This window comes from Triticum aestivum, chromosome 1A, assembly GCF_018294505.1.
Source record: "Triticum aestivum cultivar Chinese Spring chromosome 1A, IWGSC CS RefSeq v2.1, whole genome shotgun sequence".
Taxonomy (NCBI): domain Eukaryota; kingdom Viridiplantae; phylum Streptophyta; class Magnoliopsida; order Poales; family Poaceae; genus Triticum; species Triticum aestivum.
Window position 1 is genome coordinate 141955235 of NC_057794.1, and position 20303 is coordinate 141975537.

The window sequence follows — 20303 nt, forward strand, 5'->3', positions numbered from 1 at the left end:
CCAAAGTCCAAGCGTGGCAATGATGCTATATTTGTTGTCGTCGACAAGCTCACCAAAGTGGCTCACTTTCTGCCTATCAAAGAGTCGATCACTGCAGCTCAATCGGCGGAACTCTATACCTCTCGCATTGTCTCTCTGCACGGTATTCCTCAAGTGATATCTTCAGACCGTGGCAGCATCTTTACCTTAAAGTTTTGGAATTCTTTCCAGAAGGCCATGGGCACCAACATCCGCTTCAGCACTGCTTTCCATCCTCAAACAAGCGGTCAAGTCGAGCGTGTCAACCAGATTCTTGAAGATATGCTCAGGGCTTGTGTGATCTCCTTCGGCATGAAGTGGGAGGATTGTCTTCCTTATGCTGAATTCTCCTATAACAACAGTTTTCAAGCAAGTTCGGGCAAGGCCCCATTTGAAATTCTGTATGGCAGGAAGTGTCGTACCCCTCTCAACTGGTCTGAAACTGGCGAATGTCAGCTGCTGGGTAATGACTTAATCACAGAAGCAGAAGAAATGTGCAAAGTCATTCGTGATAACCTCAAAGCAGCCCAATCCCGCCAGAAGAGCTACTATGATAGTAAGCACCGTGATTTGGCTTTCGAGATCGAAGATCATGTTTACCTCCGTGTCTCTCCTATGAAAGGTACTCGTCGCTTCGGTATCAAAGGGAAGCTTGCCCCTAGATACGTGGGACCTTCCAAGATTGTCAGCAAGAGAGGCGACCTCGCCTATCAACTCGAGCTTCCTTCAAACTTTGCAAATGTTCATGATGTGTTCCATGTCTCTCAGCTTCGAAAGTGCTTCAAGACTCCTGACCGCACCATCAACTTCGAGGACATTGAGCTGCAAGAAGATCTCTCTTATCGTGAGCACCCAGTTGCTATTCTTGAAGAGACTGAACGCAAGACTCGCAACAAGTCAATCAAATTCCTCAAAGTCAAGTGGTCTCACCATTCCGACCGTGAAGCTACCTGGGAACGCGAGGATCACCTCCGTTCTGAGTACCCGGAGTTCTTTCAGTCCTAGATCTCGGGACGAGATCTTTTCGTAATGGTGGAGTGTTGTAACGCCCCAGATACGACTTTCCAAATTTGTATCCAACTCTTGCCGTTTCCGGTGTTAAGTTATATTTATTTCTCGAGTTCAGGTCTTTGTCTCCATGTGCTGTTTTCGTTTTCATGCATCTCATATCATGTCATCATGTGCATTGCATTTGCATATGTGTTCATCTCATGCATTCGAGCATTTTCCCTGTTGTCCGTTTTGCATTCCGGCGCTTCGTTCTCCTCCGGTGGCCATTTCTACCTTTCTTTCGTGAGTGGGGATTAAACATTTCCGGATTGGACCGAGACTTGTCATGCGGCCTTGGTTTACTACCGGTAGACCGCCTGTCAAGTTTCATACCATTTGGACTTCGTTTGATACTCCAACGGTTAACCGAGGGACCGAAAAGGCCTCATGTGTGTTGCAGCCCAACACCCCTCAAATTTGGCCCAAAACCCACCAAACTCTGCTCCATGTCCTAGAGCGTTCGATCACGATCGCATGGCCGAAAACCACACCTCATTTGGACTCACCTAGCTCTACTTATGCTTATATATAGCCCCCCTCCATTTTCGGATCTTCTTCCCCGTCCAACCCTAGTTTAAAAAAAACAGATCCGCGCCGACGGACATGTCCGGGGCCTAGCCGGACAAGTCTGCCGCCGCCTCTCGTCCACTCCGCGCCCGCCACGTGGCCCCGCTGACCGCCGCCGCCGCCTCCCGTCTTCCCCGACTCCGGAGCACCGCGCCGCCGCCCGCCCGAGCTCCTTTGCCGGCCGCCGCCGCGCCGGACTTAGCCATCGCCGGCCGCCACCTCGCCTCAGGGCCCGGCCGCCCTACGCCGCCTCCGCGCCGCCCCGGCCCGGCGCCGCCCAGCCGCCACCGCCCCTCGCCGACTCCGGTGGCCGCGGCCCACCCCGGCCTCTTCTCCATCTCCGGCGACCGACCTCGACGCCAACGAACCTTGGGAGTTGCCCCGTGAACAGTGCTACTACAGTACCTCCTCAGATCCAGATCCGGATCTCGGTTGACTTTCCCGCCTAACCCTAGTTTTTTATGCATACTTTGATCGCCCGTAACTTTGCATCCGTAGCTCCGATTTGGGCATATGATATACCAAAATGTTCGCCTCGACGAGTACATCATTTCATTCCATTGCATCATTTTCATTTGAGTTCATCTTGATGCCCAAAATGATGTTAGAAGTAGGCTTCGTGAGTTAATTGTCAGATCTTCTAGTTCATCTTAGACTTTTGTCATTTTTGCCATGATTAATGTGTGCATGCTATGCCTGCGAGTCCTTCATATGTTTTGTTAAGCATTTTGTCTTCTTTCTAGAGGTGCAACCCATGCATTTTTAGGATGTGTGTGGTGACTTGTGTAAACTCGCAAAGAGACGCACCCAGGAAATCTATTTTCAGAGACTTAGTAGTTTTCACTAAGTCTGGGATATTTTAGTTCTTGATGCCATATGTTCAGCTTGTTTCCTAGTGATCCGTGCCTCTTTTGAGGATGATCAGTAAAGGAGTTTTGTTAATCATGTTATGCTCTATCCATCCATGTCTTTGTTTGCAATTATGGAGCACCCTAGCTTGAGTCAATCAAGCTCTACTTTTGCTTCATGGTGAATCTGTGCAGATCGTCAACTCGTTCGCGATTTTGCCGGCGTTGTTGTAGTTGATCCGTGCATGCTATGCCATTGTTCTTGCCATGTCTAGCTTGTATTTTGTGCCTTCTTAATGTGTGTATGCCTCTCTTGCCATGACTTGCACCGTGGTGAGTGCATCGAGCTTGTTTACATGCCTTCGTGAGTTATATTTCAGCATGTCTCAGTTTTCACTAAGTCTGAAAACTGATTGTGTTTTAGCTATGTTCGTGTGCCCGTTAATATATTTTGTGAACCCTTTTGGCCCCAGGTCACTTTGGGTCTTTTGTTAAGCTCTTTGAGTAGCTCCATGTCATGTTCTTACTTGTCTTAATCAGGTCATGTATCATGTTGTTTTGCTGCTCCGAAGAGAGCATCGTGATCTGAAATTTCAGACAAGTGTTAATTTCACCAAGTCTGGAATCTGTTTTGCATTTGCGTTTTTGCCATGCTTGTTTGAACCTCATAATGGATGAATTGGCCGTGGCTCAATGCTAGTCTTTTGTTAAGCATCTTGTGTGCATCCCTGCCATGTCTTTTGTTGTCATGTTTGGTGGCTGTAGCATGTTCGTTGCATTGCATTTAGATGCCTACTTGCTGTAAATCGCAGACCGATTCATTTCTTAAAACGCTTGCCATTTCCAAACCGTAACTCCGATTCCAATGATCTTTATATCGTTTTCGAGCGATTTCATCTCACCTTTCCAGTGGCACCCTTGGAATTCCAAGTTGAGGCCAGGTTCATGCATTTCCTGTCATATCTTGCATTTTGCATCCCGCATCGTATCCTGCATAGCATATCTTCATTTCATCATATTGCTTGGTCTTGCACGTGGTTGATTGTATCCTTGTTGCTTGTTTGTCTTGTTGGGTAGAGCCGGGAGACGAGTTCGCTACCGAGGAGCCCATTGAGTTTGCTTGTGAGGATCCAGTCAACTTTGATAACTGTGCAGGCAAGATGATCATACCCTCGAAATCACTACTATCTTTGCTATGCTAGTTTGCTCGCTCTTGCTATGCCAATGCTACGATGCCTACCTTTTGCTTGTCAGCCTCCTAATTTCCATGTCAACCTCTAACCCACCATGTCCTAGCAAACCGTTGATTGGCTATGTTACCGCTTTGCTCAGCCCCTCTTATAGCGTTGCTAGTTGCAGGTGAAGATTGGAGGTCGTTCCTTGTTGGAACATCGTTATTTACTTGTTGGGGATATCATTATATTGCCATGTTATCTTAATGCATCTATATACTTGGTAAAGGGTGGAAGGCTCGGCCTCTCACCTAGTGTTTTGTTCCACTCTTGCCGCCCTAGTTTCCGTCATATCGGTGTTATGTTCCCGGATTTTGCGTTCCTTACGCGGTTGGGTTATAATGGGAACCCCCTGATAGTTCGCCTTGATTAAAGCTTTTCCAGCAATGCCCAACATTGGTCTTACCATTTGCCACCTAGCCTTTTCCTTCCCTTGGGTTCTGCAGACTCAAGGGTCATCTTATTTTAACCCCCCCCCCCGGGCCAGTGCTCCTCTGAGTGTTGGTCCCACTGAACGATGTCCGAGGCTACAAGGGGCAACTCTGGGCTGGCTTACCCGACGTCTGGCTCATCTGAGTGTGCCCTGAGAAAGAGATATGTGCAGCTCCTATCGGGATTTGTCAGCACATTCGGGCGGTGTTGCTGGTCTTGTTTTAACCTGTCGAATTGTCTTGTTGTACCGGGTTACCGAGTCTGATCGGTGTGTCTCGGGTGGAGGTCTATTCCTTCGTTGACCGTGAGAGCTTGTCATGGGCTAAGTTGGGACTCCCCTGCAGGGATTGAACTTTCGAAAGCCGTGCCCGCGGTTATGGGCAGATGGGAATTTGTTAATGTCCGGTTGTAGATAACTTAAACCTTAATTAATTAAAATGAATCAACTGAGTGTGTTGCCGTGATGGCCTCTTCTCGGCGGAGTCCGGGAAGTGGACACGGTGTTGGAGTTATGCTTGCGCAGGTTGTTCTTATAGCTTCTCGCTCGTGCTTTGCCTCCTCTTCTCGCTCTCTTTTGCGTGTAAGATAGCCACCACATATGCTAGTCGCTTGCTGCAGCTCCACATATATTTGCCTCATCCATTCCTATAAGCTTAAATAGTCTTGATCGCGAGGGTGCGAGATTGCTGAGTCCCTGTGGCTCACAGATACTACAACTCCAGATGCAGGTCCAGGTGATTCCGCTCCAGGTGACGAGTACGAGCTCAAGTGGGAGTTCAACGAGGACTCTCAGCGTTATTATGTTTCCTTTCCCGATGATCAGTAGTGGTGCCTAGTTGAGGTTTGATTCAGGGCCTTGTCGCATGTTGGGTTTTCTTCTATTTTGGCGCCGTAGTCGGGCCATGAGTGCTTGTATGATGGATGTTATTTACGTACTTTGATGTGGCGTGGCGAGTGTAAGCCAACTATGTATCTCCCCCTTTTTATCATATATTACATGGGAGGTTGTAATGATTGCCTAACTTGCGACATTGCTTTCAATGCGGTTATGTCTCTAAATCGTGCCTCGACACGTGGGAGCTATAGCCGCATCGAGGGCGTTACACGATAAGCGTTATAACTTGGGAGCCATTATTGCTAGGAGGTTGCATCTTAATGCTAAAGATGGAGATTTATTTGGTGGGATTTATGCAACTCGTTTAGCTAATTATTTGGGCGTACCTATAAGAGGGTATGATATTGGAGAGAATTCCTTATTTGGCCCTTTCTTAAAGTTCGGTTCCCTATTTGGCCCAAAATAAAATTTTCTACCCTATTTGACATTTAAAATAATTTTTGTTCCTTATATGACACTTCCATCCATTTTAGACACTAACGGTGTTAAGTGTGAGGTGAAAATACCATGTTGCCCCTAATACATTGTGTAACCATTGTGAATGTAATAAAAAAAGCAAACAATTCACTCATGTTTTATGGATGTTCAACGGATGTTGTGCATGTATATGCATAGTTTTTTTTACGGGTAAACTTGCATAGCTAGTTAGTCCGCAATACTGATCAATCAGCGGCTGATAATTTATATTATACATACATACGTAGTATAACTAGCCAGGCCTCAAGATCGATCCAGCAGGCTGCTAGCTTTGGTAGCTAGCTTGCTATGTACGTGCGTGTTGTCTCCTGGAAAAGAATCGATCAAGCGCGGCTTGTGTATTTACACGTTTCACCGGAAGCAATCGGCAGGTCCGACTAGGTTCACATGGAATCAATCCATCTGGTTGTCTGCTTACTTGGTGTGCACGTGCGGAATCAGCTAGCTCGTCCGACTACCGCAGGCGCATCTTTAATCGCGACTGCCACGTATCGCGGTGCCAACGGATTTTCTGTATTTTCAGTAAGAATTGATCCCACACGAATGGGACTACAACTTAAGTACACATGGCCACACCGCAAATCTCATATGCATTAGCTTAACTAACCACCACATTGGCCACTAACCGCATGCACTGGCTACTCCCTATATGCACGTACGAGCAACTACTCCGCTGGAAACTTTCCAACAGTAGTAAGCGCGTGCGATCCGCCCGGCCACACCCACGGCGCCCACAACGCGTAGGAGGCGGCCTGCTCAACAGACCACCAAGGCCACGGACATGCACACACACACCCACATGCACCATGGTGACCACGGGCGCACACATATCATCGCGGTTAATTCCTAATAGAGCTCACCTCAACATCGTGGGCCATCCACTATGCAGCCACGCTCGCACGTGATTAACTAACCAAAATATTGAAGCATACATATACATGCACAGTATTCGTTGAATATCCCTAAAACATGGATGAAGTGGTTGCTTTTTTACTATATCCAGAATGGTTACACAATACACCAAGGGCAGAACGGTCTTTTCACCTCACACTTAACACGGTTAGTGTCTAAAATGGACGGAAATGTTATATAAGGAACAAAGATTACTTTAGGTATCAAATAGAGAAGAAAATTTATTTTGGGCCAAATAGGGAACCAAACTTTAAAAAAGGGCCAAATAAGGAATTCTCTCATGATATTGAGTTGCCACCTTCTTTTCTAGATTATGAGGCTATGGTACGCTACCAATTTCTTGAGAGGAACGAACAGTCCCTCCAATACCGACTAATCTTTGATAGACGGCTCGCCGTCCATGTTACTCTTCCTGCTCCTGCTTTCTTCAACTTTCAGGAAAATGGGAGATATTTTATAACTAGAGAGGAGGCAAACGAGTATGAGAGGACAGCGGAGGTTGCTCGCCTCCATGCTGCAGCCCTTTAGGAAATAGTTGCCGCACCTCGGTACAACCCCGACTACAATTTTGGATATCCGCCAGGCCACCCATGGGCATAGACCAACTTAGGCCAAAAGCCTAAGCTTGGGGGAGTACGTATTTCTCACCAACATTAAATTCATGTTCACATATTCATTTCAGTTGTCGGTGTTCATACTTTTTCATTGTATTATCCATGTTAGTTTATTTCCTTTTCCCGTTTTCTTCTTGTGTGTTTGATAAACCTTAAGAAAAACCCAAAAATATTAGTTGTAGTTAGTTTACTTTCCATGCATGCTTAGTTGTAGTATTAAAAGAAAACCCAAGAAGATTTCTCGTTCTTCTTGTGCTTGTTGGGAGCTTTCTCGTGTAAATAGTTTTTCTCGTTCTTGTTTTACTTTCTTCAGAAAAACAAAAACTCCAAAAATATTTCAGTGTGCTTCTTTGAATTTCTTTTCTTTTCTTTGGGGTCGAGAGGAGAAGACCATGATGAAAATGTTGAGTGGCTCTCATATGCATTATTGTTGATCTAACAAAGAGCCCATATTACCTTGTCTTCTCCTTTTAAATAAATGTTTGCAGATTCTAGCTTAGTCCAATGCAAGTACACTATTATTATTATCCACACCGTTCGGTTGTGCAAGTGAAAGGCAGTAATGACAATATATGATGAAATGATTGAGATAAGGACAAGCTGGTATTAACTCGACCTAACTTGTTTTTGTAAATATGATTAGTTCATCATTCCTGATTCAGCCTATTATGAATGAAACATGTTTGCAATGACAATTAGAGATTATAGTTACTCATGCCACGCTTAATTAGCTAGGAGTTTATAATGGTTTACCTTGCGTGCCAACATGGAAATTGAAATGGTTGTGATGTAGTATGATAGGATGGTATCCTCCTTTGAATGATTTGAGTGGCTTGACTTGGCACATGTTCACGCATGTAGTTGAAACAAAATCAACATAGCATGTATGATATTTATGTTCATGGTGATTTATATCCTACTCATAGTTGCACTCAATGTTGGTTAATCTCAATGCATGTTTATGACTGTTGTCGCTCTCTAGTTGGTCGCTTCCCAGTCTCTTTCTATCCTTCACTTGTACTAAGCGAGAATACTGCTTGTGCACCCACTTCCATAAACCCAAAGTTGTTCCATATGAGTCCACCATACCTACCTATATGTGGTATTTATCTGTCGTTCCAAGTAAATTTGTAAGTGCCAAACTCTAAACCTTCAAATGATAATATGTTTTGTATGCTCGAATCGCTCATGTATCAACTAGGGCTGTCAATATCTTCCATGCTTGGTGGGTTATTCTCACGATGAGTGGACTCTGCTCATCATTCACGACAAAATGGCTGGTAACCGGGATGCCCAGTCCCATGCTCAAATCAAATCAAAATAATTGCAAACAAAAGTCCCCCAGGATTGTTGTTAGTTGGATGGTACCCGTTATTTCGGACCAGCCGTGGAGTGTGCTTGTTGGTGGTGGGGGAGTATTAACTTTATCATTCTGTTTGGGAACCTCCTATAATGTATGTAGCATGGAAGATACCAAGATCTTTTGGTTGTTATGTTGACAATGAAAGCATGCCGCATAAAATATTATTTATCTCTATTTGAAAACTCAAGCTCTGGCACCTCTACAAATCCCTGCTTCCCTCTGCGAAGGGCCTATCTATTTACTTTCATTGCTGAGTCATCATCCTCTTATAAAAAGCACCAGTTAGAGAGCACCACTATCATTTGTATGCATTGCTATTAATTTATATTGAGTATGACGGTGACTAGATCTCTTTTACCATGAATTACAATGTCTAGTCAGTCCTTGATCTTCAGGGGTGCTCTGCATTTATGTTTTGCGGTCTCAGAAAGGGCTAGCGAGATACCATCTTGTTATATTATATCATGATTGTTCTGAGAAAGTGTTGTCATCCGAGATTTATTATTATTGCTCGCTAGTTGATTATGCCATTGATATGAGTAAATGTGAGACCTAAATGTTATTGTGAATATGGTTACTTCATAATCTTTGTCGAAGACTTGAATGCTGGCTTTACATATTTGCAACAACAAGATCAAACAGAGTTTGTAAAAGTTTTTCTTTATCACTTTTAGTTTCTCAACTGAATTGCTTGAGGACAAGCAATGGGTTATGCTTGGGGGAGTTGATACGTCTCCGTTGTATCTACTTTTCCAAACTCTTTTGCCCTTGTTTTGGACTCTAACTTTCATGATTTGAATGAAACTAACCCAGACTGATGTTGTTTTCAGTAGAATTGCCATGGTGTTATTTTTGTACAGAAATAAAAGTTCTCGGAATGACCTAAAAATTCACGGAGATCAGTTTTGGAATTAATAAAAAATATTGGCGAAAGAATCAAGTGAAGGAGGCCCACACCTTGGCCACAAGGGTGGGGGGCACGCCCACCCCCTGGGGCGCGCCACCCGTCCTTATGGGCCCCCTGGACCTCCACCGACCTCAACTCCAACTCTATAAATTCATGTTCGAGGAGAAAAAAATCAGAGAGAAGGATTCATCATGTTTTATGACACGGAGCCGCCGCCAAGCCTGTTCTTCCCTGGGAGGGCAGATCTGGAGTCCGTTCTGGGCTCCGGAGAGGGGAAATCATCGCCATCGTCATCATCAACCATCCTCCATCACCAATTTCATGATGTTCCCTGCTGTGTGTGAGTATTCCATCGTAGGCTTGCTGGACCGTGATGGCTTGGATGCGATTTACCATGTAATCGAGTAAGTTTTGTTAGAGTTTGATCCCTGGTATCCACTATGTTCTAAGATTGATGTTGCTATGACTTTGCTCTGCCTAATGCTTGTCACTAGGGCCCGAGTGCCATGATTTCAGATATGAACCTATTATGTTTTCATGAATATATTTGTGTTCTTGATCCGATATTGGAAGTTATAGTCACCTACTACATGTTATGATCTGGCATCCCCGGAGTGACAATAGTCGGGACCACTCCCGGTGATGAGCGTAGTTTGAGGAGTTCATGTATTCACTAAGTGCTAATGCTTTGGTCCGGTACTCTATTAAAATGAGCCCTTAATATCCCTTAGTTTCCAATAGGACCCCGCTGCCACGGGAGGGTAGGACAAAAGATGTCATGCAAGTTCTTTTCCATAAGCACATATGACTATATTCGGAACACATGCCTATATTATATTGATGAATTGGAGCTAGTTCTGTGTCACCCTATGTTATAACTATTGCATGATGAATGCCATCCAACATAATTGTCCATCATTGGTCCATTTCTTACTGATAACCCACAAGTATAGGGGATCACAACAGTTTTCGAGGGTAGAGTATTCAACCCAAATTTATTGATTCGACACAAGGGGAGCCAAAGAATATTCTCAAGTATTAACAGTTGAGTTTTCAATTCAACCACACCTAAAATACTTAATATCTGCAGCAAATTATTTAGTAGCAAAGTAATATGGAAGTAACGGTAACAGTGGCAAAAGTAACAGTAGCAGTTTTGTAGCAATTGTAACAGTGGCAACATAAAAGTAACTAAGCAGAGATCAATACGTGAAAAGCTCGTAGGCAATGGATCAATGATGGTTAATTATGTCATATGCGATTCCCCATGCAACAGTTATAACATAGGATGACACAGAACTAGCTCTGGTTCAGCAATGTAATGTAGGCATATATTCTGAATATAGTCATACATGCTTATGGAAAAGAACTTGTGTGACATCTTTTGTCCTACCCACCCGTGGCAGCGGGGTCCTATTGGAAACTAAGGGATATTAAGGCCTCCTTTTAATAGAGTACTGGACCAAAGCATTAACACTTAGTGAATACATGAACTCCTCAAACTATGGTCATCACCGGGAGTGGTCCCGATTATTTTCACTTCGGGGTTACCGGATCATAACACATAGTAGGTGACTATTGACTTGAAAGATAGGATCAAGAACTCTCATATATTCATGAAAACATAATAGTTTCAGATCTGAAATCACGGTACTCGGGCCCTAGTGACAAGCATTAAGCATAGCAAAGTCATGCAACATCAATCTTAGACCATAATTGAAACTAGGGATCAAACCCTAACAAAACTAACTCGATTACATGATAAATCTCATCCAACACATCACCGTCTAGCAAGCCTATGATGGGATTACTCATGCGCAGCAGTGGGCATTATGAAATTGGTGATGGAGGAAGGTTGATGATGACGATTGTAACACCCACAATGCGGCTATATCTCCCAAGTGTCGGGGAACGACTTAGAGGCATAGCCGCATGGTAGGTTTGTCGCAAGAGGGGTAATCTTCACACAATCCCATGTACTGAATAAGAAAGGTATAAAGAGTTGGCTTACAATCGCCGCTTCACACAAATACAAGTTAAACATACATCATCCAGAATACAGTCAAGGTCCGACTACGGAACCAAAATAAAGGAAGACAACCCCAAATGCTAGATCCCCAATCGTCCCAACTGGGCTCCACTACTGATCAACAGGAAACGAAACAACACAATGAACACGATCTTCATCGAACTCCCACTTGAGGTCTGTTGCGTCATCTACACTGGTCTCATCGGCACCCGCAACTGTTTGGAAGTATCTGTGAGCCACGAGGACTCAGCAATCTCACACCTGCGAGATCAAGACTATTTAAGCTTCTGGGTAGGAAAATGGTAGTGAGGTGGAGCTGCAGCAAGAACTAGCATATATGGTGGCTAACTTACGCAAAAGAGAGCGAGAAGAGAAGCAATGCAACGGTCGTGAAGCTAGAAATGATCAAGAAGTGATCTTGAAACTACTTACGTTCAAGCATAACACAACAACCATGTTCACTTCCCGGACTCCGTCGAGAAGAGACCATCATGGCTACACATGCGGTTGATTCATTTTAGTTAAGTTAAGTGTCAAATTCTCTACAACCGGACATTAACAAATTCCCATCTGCCACATAACCGTGGGCACGACTCTCGAAAGTTTATACCCTGCAGGGGTGTCCCAACTTAGCCCATCACAAGCTCTCACGTTCAACTAAGGATATTCCTTCTCCCGGGAAGACCCGATCAGTATCGGAATCCCGGTTACAAGACATTTCGACAATGGTAAAACAAGACCAGCAAGACCGCCCGATGTGCCGACATCCCGATAGGAGTTGCACATATCTCGTTCTCAGGGCAACACTGGATGAACACTACGTACCTCTAAAACCAGCCCTCAAGTTTCCCCGAGGTGGTGCCGCAAGTGGATCTGGTTCAGACCAACACTTAAAGAAGCACTGGCCTGGGTGGGTTAAAATAAAGATGACCCTCGAGAGCGCGACTCTCAAGGGAAAAGTATAGGTGGTGGTGAGGCAAATGGTAAAACCAAGGTTGGGCCTTGCTGGAGGAGTTTTATTCAAAGCGAACTGTCAAGGGATTCCCATAAAACCCAACCGCGTAAGGAACGCAAAATCAAGGAACATAACACTGGTATAATGGAAACTAGGGCGGCAAGAGTGGAACAAAACACCAGGCATAAGGCCGAGCCTTCCACCCTTTACCAAGTATATAGATGCATTAATTAAATAAGAGATATTGTGATATCCCAACATATCCATGTTCCAAACATGGAACAAACTTCAGCTTCACCTGCAACTAACAACGCTATAAGAGGGGCTGAGCAATGCGGTAACATAGCCAAACAACGGTTTGCTAGGAAAGGTGGGTTAGAGGCTTGACATTGCAATATGGGAGGCATGATATAACAAGTGGTAGGTAGCGTGACATAGAGATAGAGCGAACAAATAGCAAGCAAAGATAGAAGTGATTTCGAGGGTATGGTCATCTTGCCTGAGATCTCGCAAGGAAGAAGAACGAGTCCATGAAGAAGACAAATGAACGTAGTCGAACGGATCCTCACAACTCCAGAATGAAACCGAAGCGAATGAGAGAAGCAACCCGGAAAGAAGCAAGCAACATAGTAAACAACCATCACATAATCAGGGCATGATGCACAACCAAGTATGATGCATGTCCAGTTTAATGAAACATGGCATGGCAAAGTGCAACAAACAACACTACAAATTAAGTGGAGCTCAATATGCAACAAAACACCACATGACTTATTTAGTTCTCTCTCGTTTAGGTACCCATCAATATTAAATGCTCTTAAACATGGCAAGGGGTGAAGCATAAGAAAACTACCTATCTAGGCAAGTTTAAATGAGGCCGGAACAACAAACAACAATTTCGAAAAAATCCCCATGTGCATATTTGAATTTGGTACTGTTTTGCCCTAAACACAATTTTATATTTATTAAACATGCAAGTAAAGCCACCATGTTAAACTAGGTGTTTTCCACCCCATTGACATATAAAGTTTATTAAGTTTGGAGCTACGGTTACTTAGTTATGAAATAAATCATTTTAACATGGCATTTAAGCAAGTTAATGCAAACAACAATTTACACATTTCAACAATGACTAGATGAAATTCTAGTCATTTTTTATATATAAATCATTTTAATCCGATGCACCATTTGTGAGTTATTAAATGCATGAAACATGAGGGTTTTTCTGTAAAACTGATGTCTCTGGAAAAAATAGCTAAACTCGTAGAACTGGGAAAAAACATGGTACCGGCCGCATCTGTTCTCACCATGGGTCTTCCCCAAAACTGTGGAGAGGTAGCCAGGAGGGGCACGCTGGGCTGGCGCGGTGCAGCAGAGGAGCGGCTGGGCCTGGCTAGAGTGATGGGCCGGCCCACGCGCGGTCAACGAGCAGGTGCGGATCGGGGACCTCCCGATCGAGCGAGGCGGCGGCGACTCCGGTGCTCCGGCGAGCAGGTGGCGGCGGGGCCGAGCGAAGGGCGTCGGAGGACGATGGATCCGGAGGTAGCGGCTCCATTTTCGGGTGAATCCAGCGGCAGGAGGCAAGGGTGGCGCCGAGCGAGCTCCGGCACCGGCGAACTCCCATGGCGGCGGCGGTTCCTGCAGGGGCGGCGGCACTGGTGAGGAGCAGAGAGAGAGAAACGGAGGGAGAAGAAGGAGAGGGGGTGCGGGGCACTGGCCTGGGTCGGAGGTGCTCGTCGGCGGCGAGGCTCTAGTGGCCGGCGAGTGCAGGACGGCGGCGATGGGGATCGGGCACTGTTCGATCCAGGCGAGGGAGGTTGGAGGAGCTCGGGACGAGCGTGGTCCGGCGGCGGGCCACTTTGGGCCGGGCGGGCTGCGGCGGGGCCTGGCACGCCGCGGTGCGGTGGAGGGCACGAGGAGGCGACATCGCGGCTTGCCACTGGCCACGGGCGGCGCTGGGTGGCGGCGCAGCCAAAGGCTACGCGCCAAGTGGCGGGGACAAGGTGGAGGGCGCCGGAAAACAAGGAGGATGGCGGCGGCGGCTGGTTAAGATGGCACGGGAAACGAGGGAGGAGAGGGATGACTAGATTTGGAAGGGGAGGTGGTTTAAATAGGCAGGTTTAGGGTTAGGGGGTTTTGGAGCGTTTCAGAGCACCCGATCGCGATCCGATGGTTCCGATCGAGAGGAGGGGTTTAGCTGGGTTAGGTGGGCTGTGGAGAGTGGGTTGGGCTGAGAGGAGAGAGACGGAAATGCAGCCCGGCAACCGTTTCCGGAGAGCGGAAATGTCCGACGATAGACCGGCTATAATGCCGCTATAGTTACCCGTTGGGGCATCAAACAAACTCCGAACGCGATGAAACTTGGCAGGCGGCCTACCTACAACATAACAACACCGCATGCCAACTTTCAACCCATTCCGAGAACATTTTCCAGCCACTTATAAAATAATATTTCGGACATGCTGCGGGTGCGTGCGAGTGTTGTTGGGCTCAAAACGCACAACGAAATGAATGGGGAGGCCCGGACGGATGCAAGTTTCAAAAAATATGATGATGCAATGCACATGATGACATGATGAAATGCAACACGCAAGCAAAAGATGGCAACATCGGCAAATAACTGGAAGACACCTGGCACATCAGTCTCGGGGCGTCACAACGATGGTGACGGATTCCCCTCTCCGGAGCCCCGAATGGACTCCAGATCAGCCCTCCCGATGAAGATTAGGGCTTGGCGGCGGCTCCGTATCATAAAACGCGATGAATCCTTCTCACTGATTTTTTTCTCCCCAAACGTGAATATATAGAGTTGGAGTTGACGTCGATGGAGCCTTAGGGGGCCCACGAGGCAGGGGGCGTGCCCCAGGGAGGGTGATACGTCTCCAACGTATCTATAACTTTTTATTGTTCCATGCTATATTATCTGTTTTGGATGTTAATGGGCTTTATTTTACACTTCTATATTATTTTTGGGACTAACCTATTAACCCAAGGCCCAGTGCAAATAGCTGTTTTTTTCCTATTTCAGTGTTTTGCAGAAAAGGAATATCAAACGGAGTCCAAACGGAATGAAACCTTCAGGAGCATGATTTTTGGAACAAACGTGATCCACAGGACTTGGAGTAGACGTCAAGAAACGGACGAGGAGCCCATGAGGCAGGGGGAGCGCCTACCCCCTGGGCGCGCCCTCACCCCTCATGGGCCCCTCGTGGGTCAACTGACCTACTTCTTCCTCCTATATATGTTCACAAACCCCGAAAACATCCAGGAGCACAACGAAACCCTATTTCCACCACCGCAACCTTCTGTACCCAAGAGATCTGTAACGCCTGGGTAATTAAGCTATAGTAATCCCACGCTAATGGTGCCATGTCACCACGATTACGATTGTTAACCTTGCGATAATTCAAAACCATTTCAAAATTCAAATTCAAATTAATGTCAACAATAAAAGTTTTTCAAAATTTAAAACAAAAATGTTCGGGAGGTGCCATATTTTGCATAAGTAAATATGGTGTAATAAACACATTTTTATAAAATGCCTAGATAATTTAAAATGATTTAAAACAGAAAAGAAATTGCAAAAAAACAAACAAACAAAAAAATAAAAAGGAAATACCCCCCACTAGGCTCCGGCCCAGCAAGGCACCGACCCACCTGGCCCAGCCATCCAGCCGGCCCAGCGGCCCACCTCGCTCCCATCTTAAGCCCGCACTCCCCATCGAAACCCTAGCCCACTACCGCATAACCCCCCACTCCCTCGATCTCTCTCCCCTCACCCGCGTGGATCTGGATCGGGGGTGCTCGTCCCCGACAACCGCGTCGACCCCGACGCCCACCGGACCCCGCCGCCGCCCGGAGCTACCACGCCGACCTGCTTCCGCTCCGCCGTGTCATCCCCATCGACCACCCCGACCCCCACTGTCCCGCCCCTACTCCCCGCCGTGAACAGGCGCCTCTCCTCTCCTCCCCTGCTCGCCCGCTGTTGTCGTGGACCGCGCACGCCCGCGCCCGCGCGCCCACAACCGCGTCAGCCGCGTCGTCGACCCTCCCACCTCGGTTGCTCACCATCGCCGTAATGCACGCCGCACGTGCCGGCCCCGGACCTTCCCTGTTGCTGCTCCCCGCGCCGGCGCTCCACTCGCCTCTCCCTTACGCCCCACCATGCGTTGCGCCGCTGCCTAATCGACCCCGTGTGCTCCTGCCGTGGCTGCCCGCAGCCGCGAACCACCCCATTCCCAGCCTGCGTCGTCTGGCCCGGCCACTCTGGCAGTGCCGGAGCCGCCGCCCGTTGGTTCGCCGACCGCGCCAGGTCTGCCGCGCTCTGCTCCCTCCTGCGCCTCTCCTCGCCTTGCCGCGGTAGCCGCGCGGCCCCGCAACGGCCTGCAGCACCTCCGCCTCCTTGTCGCGACCGGCGCCCTCCCCTGGACACGTCGTGGGCATGACCCCGCCGGCACCCTCCGTCGCCTCCGTGCGGGTGCGCGGCACCCACACCCGATAAACGCCCGTCGCCCGGACCCGATAGGCCCCCAGGGCCAATAACATGTGGGGCCGCCCCCAGAACGTTTAAAAAAGAATTAAAAATATTAATTAATTAATTGAAGAATTAATTAATTAATTGAAGAATTAATTAACCTAATTAATTTCGATTAATTAAATTAATTAATCATAATTAGATTAATCTAATAACTAATTAAACTAACTATTGTTAGTTAATTAAGTAGTCAATGACAATGGGGCCCACCCCTAATTAATCCTGATTAGGTTAATTAATGTGTTTAATTAAAATGTGTCAGTGACAGGTGGGACCCACACGTCAGGTTGACCAGTCAACCCCTGTTGACTGCTGACGTCACCATGACATCATGCTGATGTCATAAATCCAATTTCGAATTAAAATAATTAGATAAATGCTAAAAATGATTTAAATCTTTTAAAATCAATATAAAATAAACCGTAGCTCGGACGGAAAAAATTTGTACATGAAAGTTGCTCAGAACGACGAGACAAATCCGGATACGCAGCCTGTTTGTCCGCCACGCATCCCTAGCATAGCGAACACGCAACTTTCCCCCTCCGATTCATCTGTCTGAAAACGTGAAACACAGGGGATATTTTCCCGGATGTTTTCCCCCTTCACCGGTACCACCTCATACCGCGTTAGGGCACCCCTGGCACTGCTACTTGTCATGTCATGCATCGTTATGCATTTGTTTGCATTGTATTTATTGTTTCTTCCCCCTCTTCTCTCCGGTAGACTACGAGACTGACGCCGCTGCTGGTGCCCCGATCGACTACGTTGTTGACGACCCCTATCTCTTGCTAGAGCAACCAGGCAAGTCCCCCCCCCTTGATCACCAGATACCGCCTACTCTCTTTCTACTGCTTGCATTAGAGTAGTGTAGCATGTTACTGCTTTCCGTTAATCCTATTCTGATGCATAGCCTGCCATTGTTGCTACAGCTGTTGATACCTTACTGCAATCCTAAATGGTTAGTATAGGATGCTAGTTTATCATTAGTGGCCCTACATTCTTGTCTGTCTGCCATGCTATACTACCGGGCTGTGATCACTCGGCAGATGATCGTGGGTATATATTATATACTTTATACATATAAATGTTGTGACTAAAGTTGGGTCGGCTCATTGAGTACCCGCAAGTGATTCCGATGTTCGGGGTTGAAGGGGCAGGTGGTTCCACCCAGGTAGTGGTGGGCCAGGGTTCCCGACGACCCCCAACTGTCGATTTGTGGCGGAGCGACAGGGCAGGTTGAGACCACCTAGGAGAGAGGTGGGCCTGGCCCTGGTCGGCGTCCGCGGTTATGTCAAAATAACACGCTTAACGAGATCTTGGTATTTGATCTGAGTATGGCCACTGGCCTATACGCACTAACCAACTACGCGGGAACATTTATGGGCACTCGACGTCGTGGTATCAGCCAAAGCCTTCATGACGTCAGCGACTGAGCGGCGCGCGCCAGGTTGGACCGCGTAATGCAACTTCCTTTGTAATGGAGGTTGCTAGGTCTGCTCTCCGGCCGCCCATGCAACGTGCAGGTGTGCAATGGGCGATGGGCCCAGACCCTTGCGCCATAGGATTTAGACTGGCGTGCTTACCTCTTTGTTGTGCCTAGGTAGGGCTGTGACGTGTTGATCTTCCGAGGCCGGGCATGACCCAGGAAAGTGTGTCCAGACAAATGGGATCAAGCGTGTTGGGAAATGTGGTGCACCCCTGCAGGGAAGTTAATCTATTCGAATAGTTGTGATCTTCGATAACAGGACGACTTGGAGTTGTACCTTGACCTTATGACAACTGAAACCGGATACTTAATAAAACACACCCTTCCAAGTGCCACATACAACCGGTGATCGCTCACGCACAGGGAGACGAGGGAAGGATCACCGGTTAGGATTATGCTATGCGATGTTACTTGGTGAACTTACCATCTACTCTCTTCTACATGATGCAAGATGGAGGTGGCCAGAAGCGTAGTCTTTGATAGGACTAGCTATCCCCCTCTTATTCCAGCTTTCTGCAGTTCAGTCCACATATGTTACCCCTTTTCCATTTGATACCAATGCATACATATGTAGTGTAGCTCCTTGCTTGCGATTACTTTGGATGAGTACTCATGGTTGCTTTGCTCCCCCTTTTCCCCCTTTCTATACTCGATTGCTGCGACTAGATGGTGGAGCCCAGGAGCCAGGCGCCACCATTGATGACGACTCCTACTACACTGGAGGTGCCTACTACTACGTGCAGGCCACTGATGACCAAGAGTAGTTTAGGAGGATCCCAGGCAGGAGGCCTGCGCCTCTTTTGATTTGTATCCCAGTTTGTGCTAGCCATCTTATGGCAACTTGTTTAACTTATGTCTGTACTCAGATATTGTTGCTTCCGCTGACTCGTCTATGATCGAGCTCTTGTATTCGAGCCCTCGAGGCCCCTGGCTTGTAATATTATGCTTGTATGACTTATTTTTATTTGTAGAGTTGTGTTGTGATATCTTCCCGTGAGTCCCTGATCTTGATCGTACACGTTTGCGTGTATGATTGAATCGGGGGCATCACAAGTTGGTATCAGAGCCGACTGCCTGTTGGAATCCCCCTTCCACACTCTTCGTCTGAAGTTGAGTCTAGACATTACAAAAACTTTTACTAACATGGTTGTGTGCCTTACGGGCCAATGTCTCCATTTGGGTGGTATTAGGATCTTTTACTCCTCGATCCTTACTCTGGGACTCGAAACTCTCTTCTACTTGGGTTAGACACCCCAAAGTTGGATAAGCCCTAGCTATTCCTTAGAGTAGTATATTGAACATTATCCACACTGGCATTTGACTCCTTCGAAACATCTTTGTTTTCAGATGGAACCCACGAGACAGGTCGTGCGCCACATGACGGCCATTGGTGCCTCAGGATCACCTGCTGTGTTGGTTGAGATGATGACCTATCTAGGTTATCGCTGGCACCCTCGTAAGTGACCGTGAAGGGATTGACAACCCCTTTATCGCGTTGGTTGCGAGGTTCTTATTTGTTTGTGTAGGTACGAGGGACTTGCATGTGGCCTCCTACTAGATTGATACCTTGGTTATCAAAAACTGAGGGAAATACTTACGCTACTTTGCTGCATCACCCTTTCCTCTTCAACGAAAAACCAACGCAGTGCTCAAGAGGTAGCAAGAAGGATTTCTGGTGCCGTTGCCGGGGAGTCTACGCACAAGTCAAGACATACCTAGTACCCATCACAAACTCTTATCCATCGCATTACATTATTTTTCATTTGCCTCTCGTTTTCCTCTCCCCCACTTCACCCTTGCCATTTTATTCGCCCTCTTTTCCTTTCGCCTTTTCTTTCGCTTGCTTCGTTGTTATGGCTAGTCCTTTATCTACTCCTCTGTCTCCCAATTTTGAAGTACTCCACTTCAAACAAAGACAAGGAGAAAACTTAAAAGATGCTTGGTATAGGTGATAAAATCTTATCATGATTGCGCTATAGAGGGA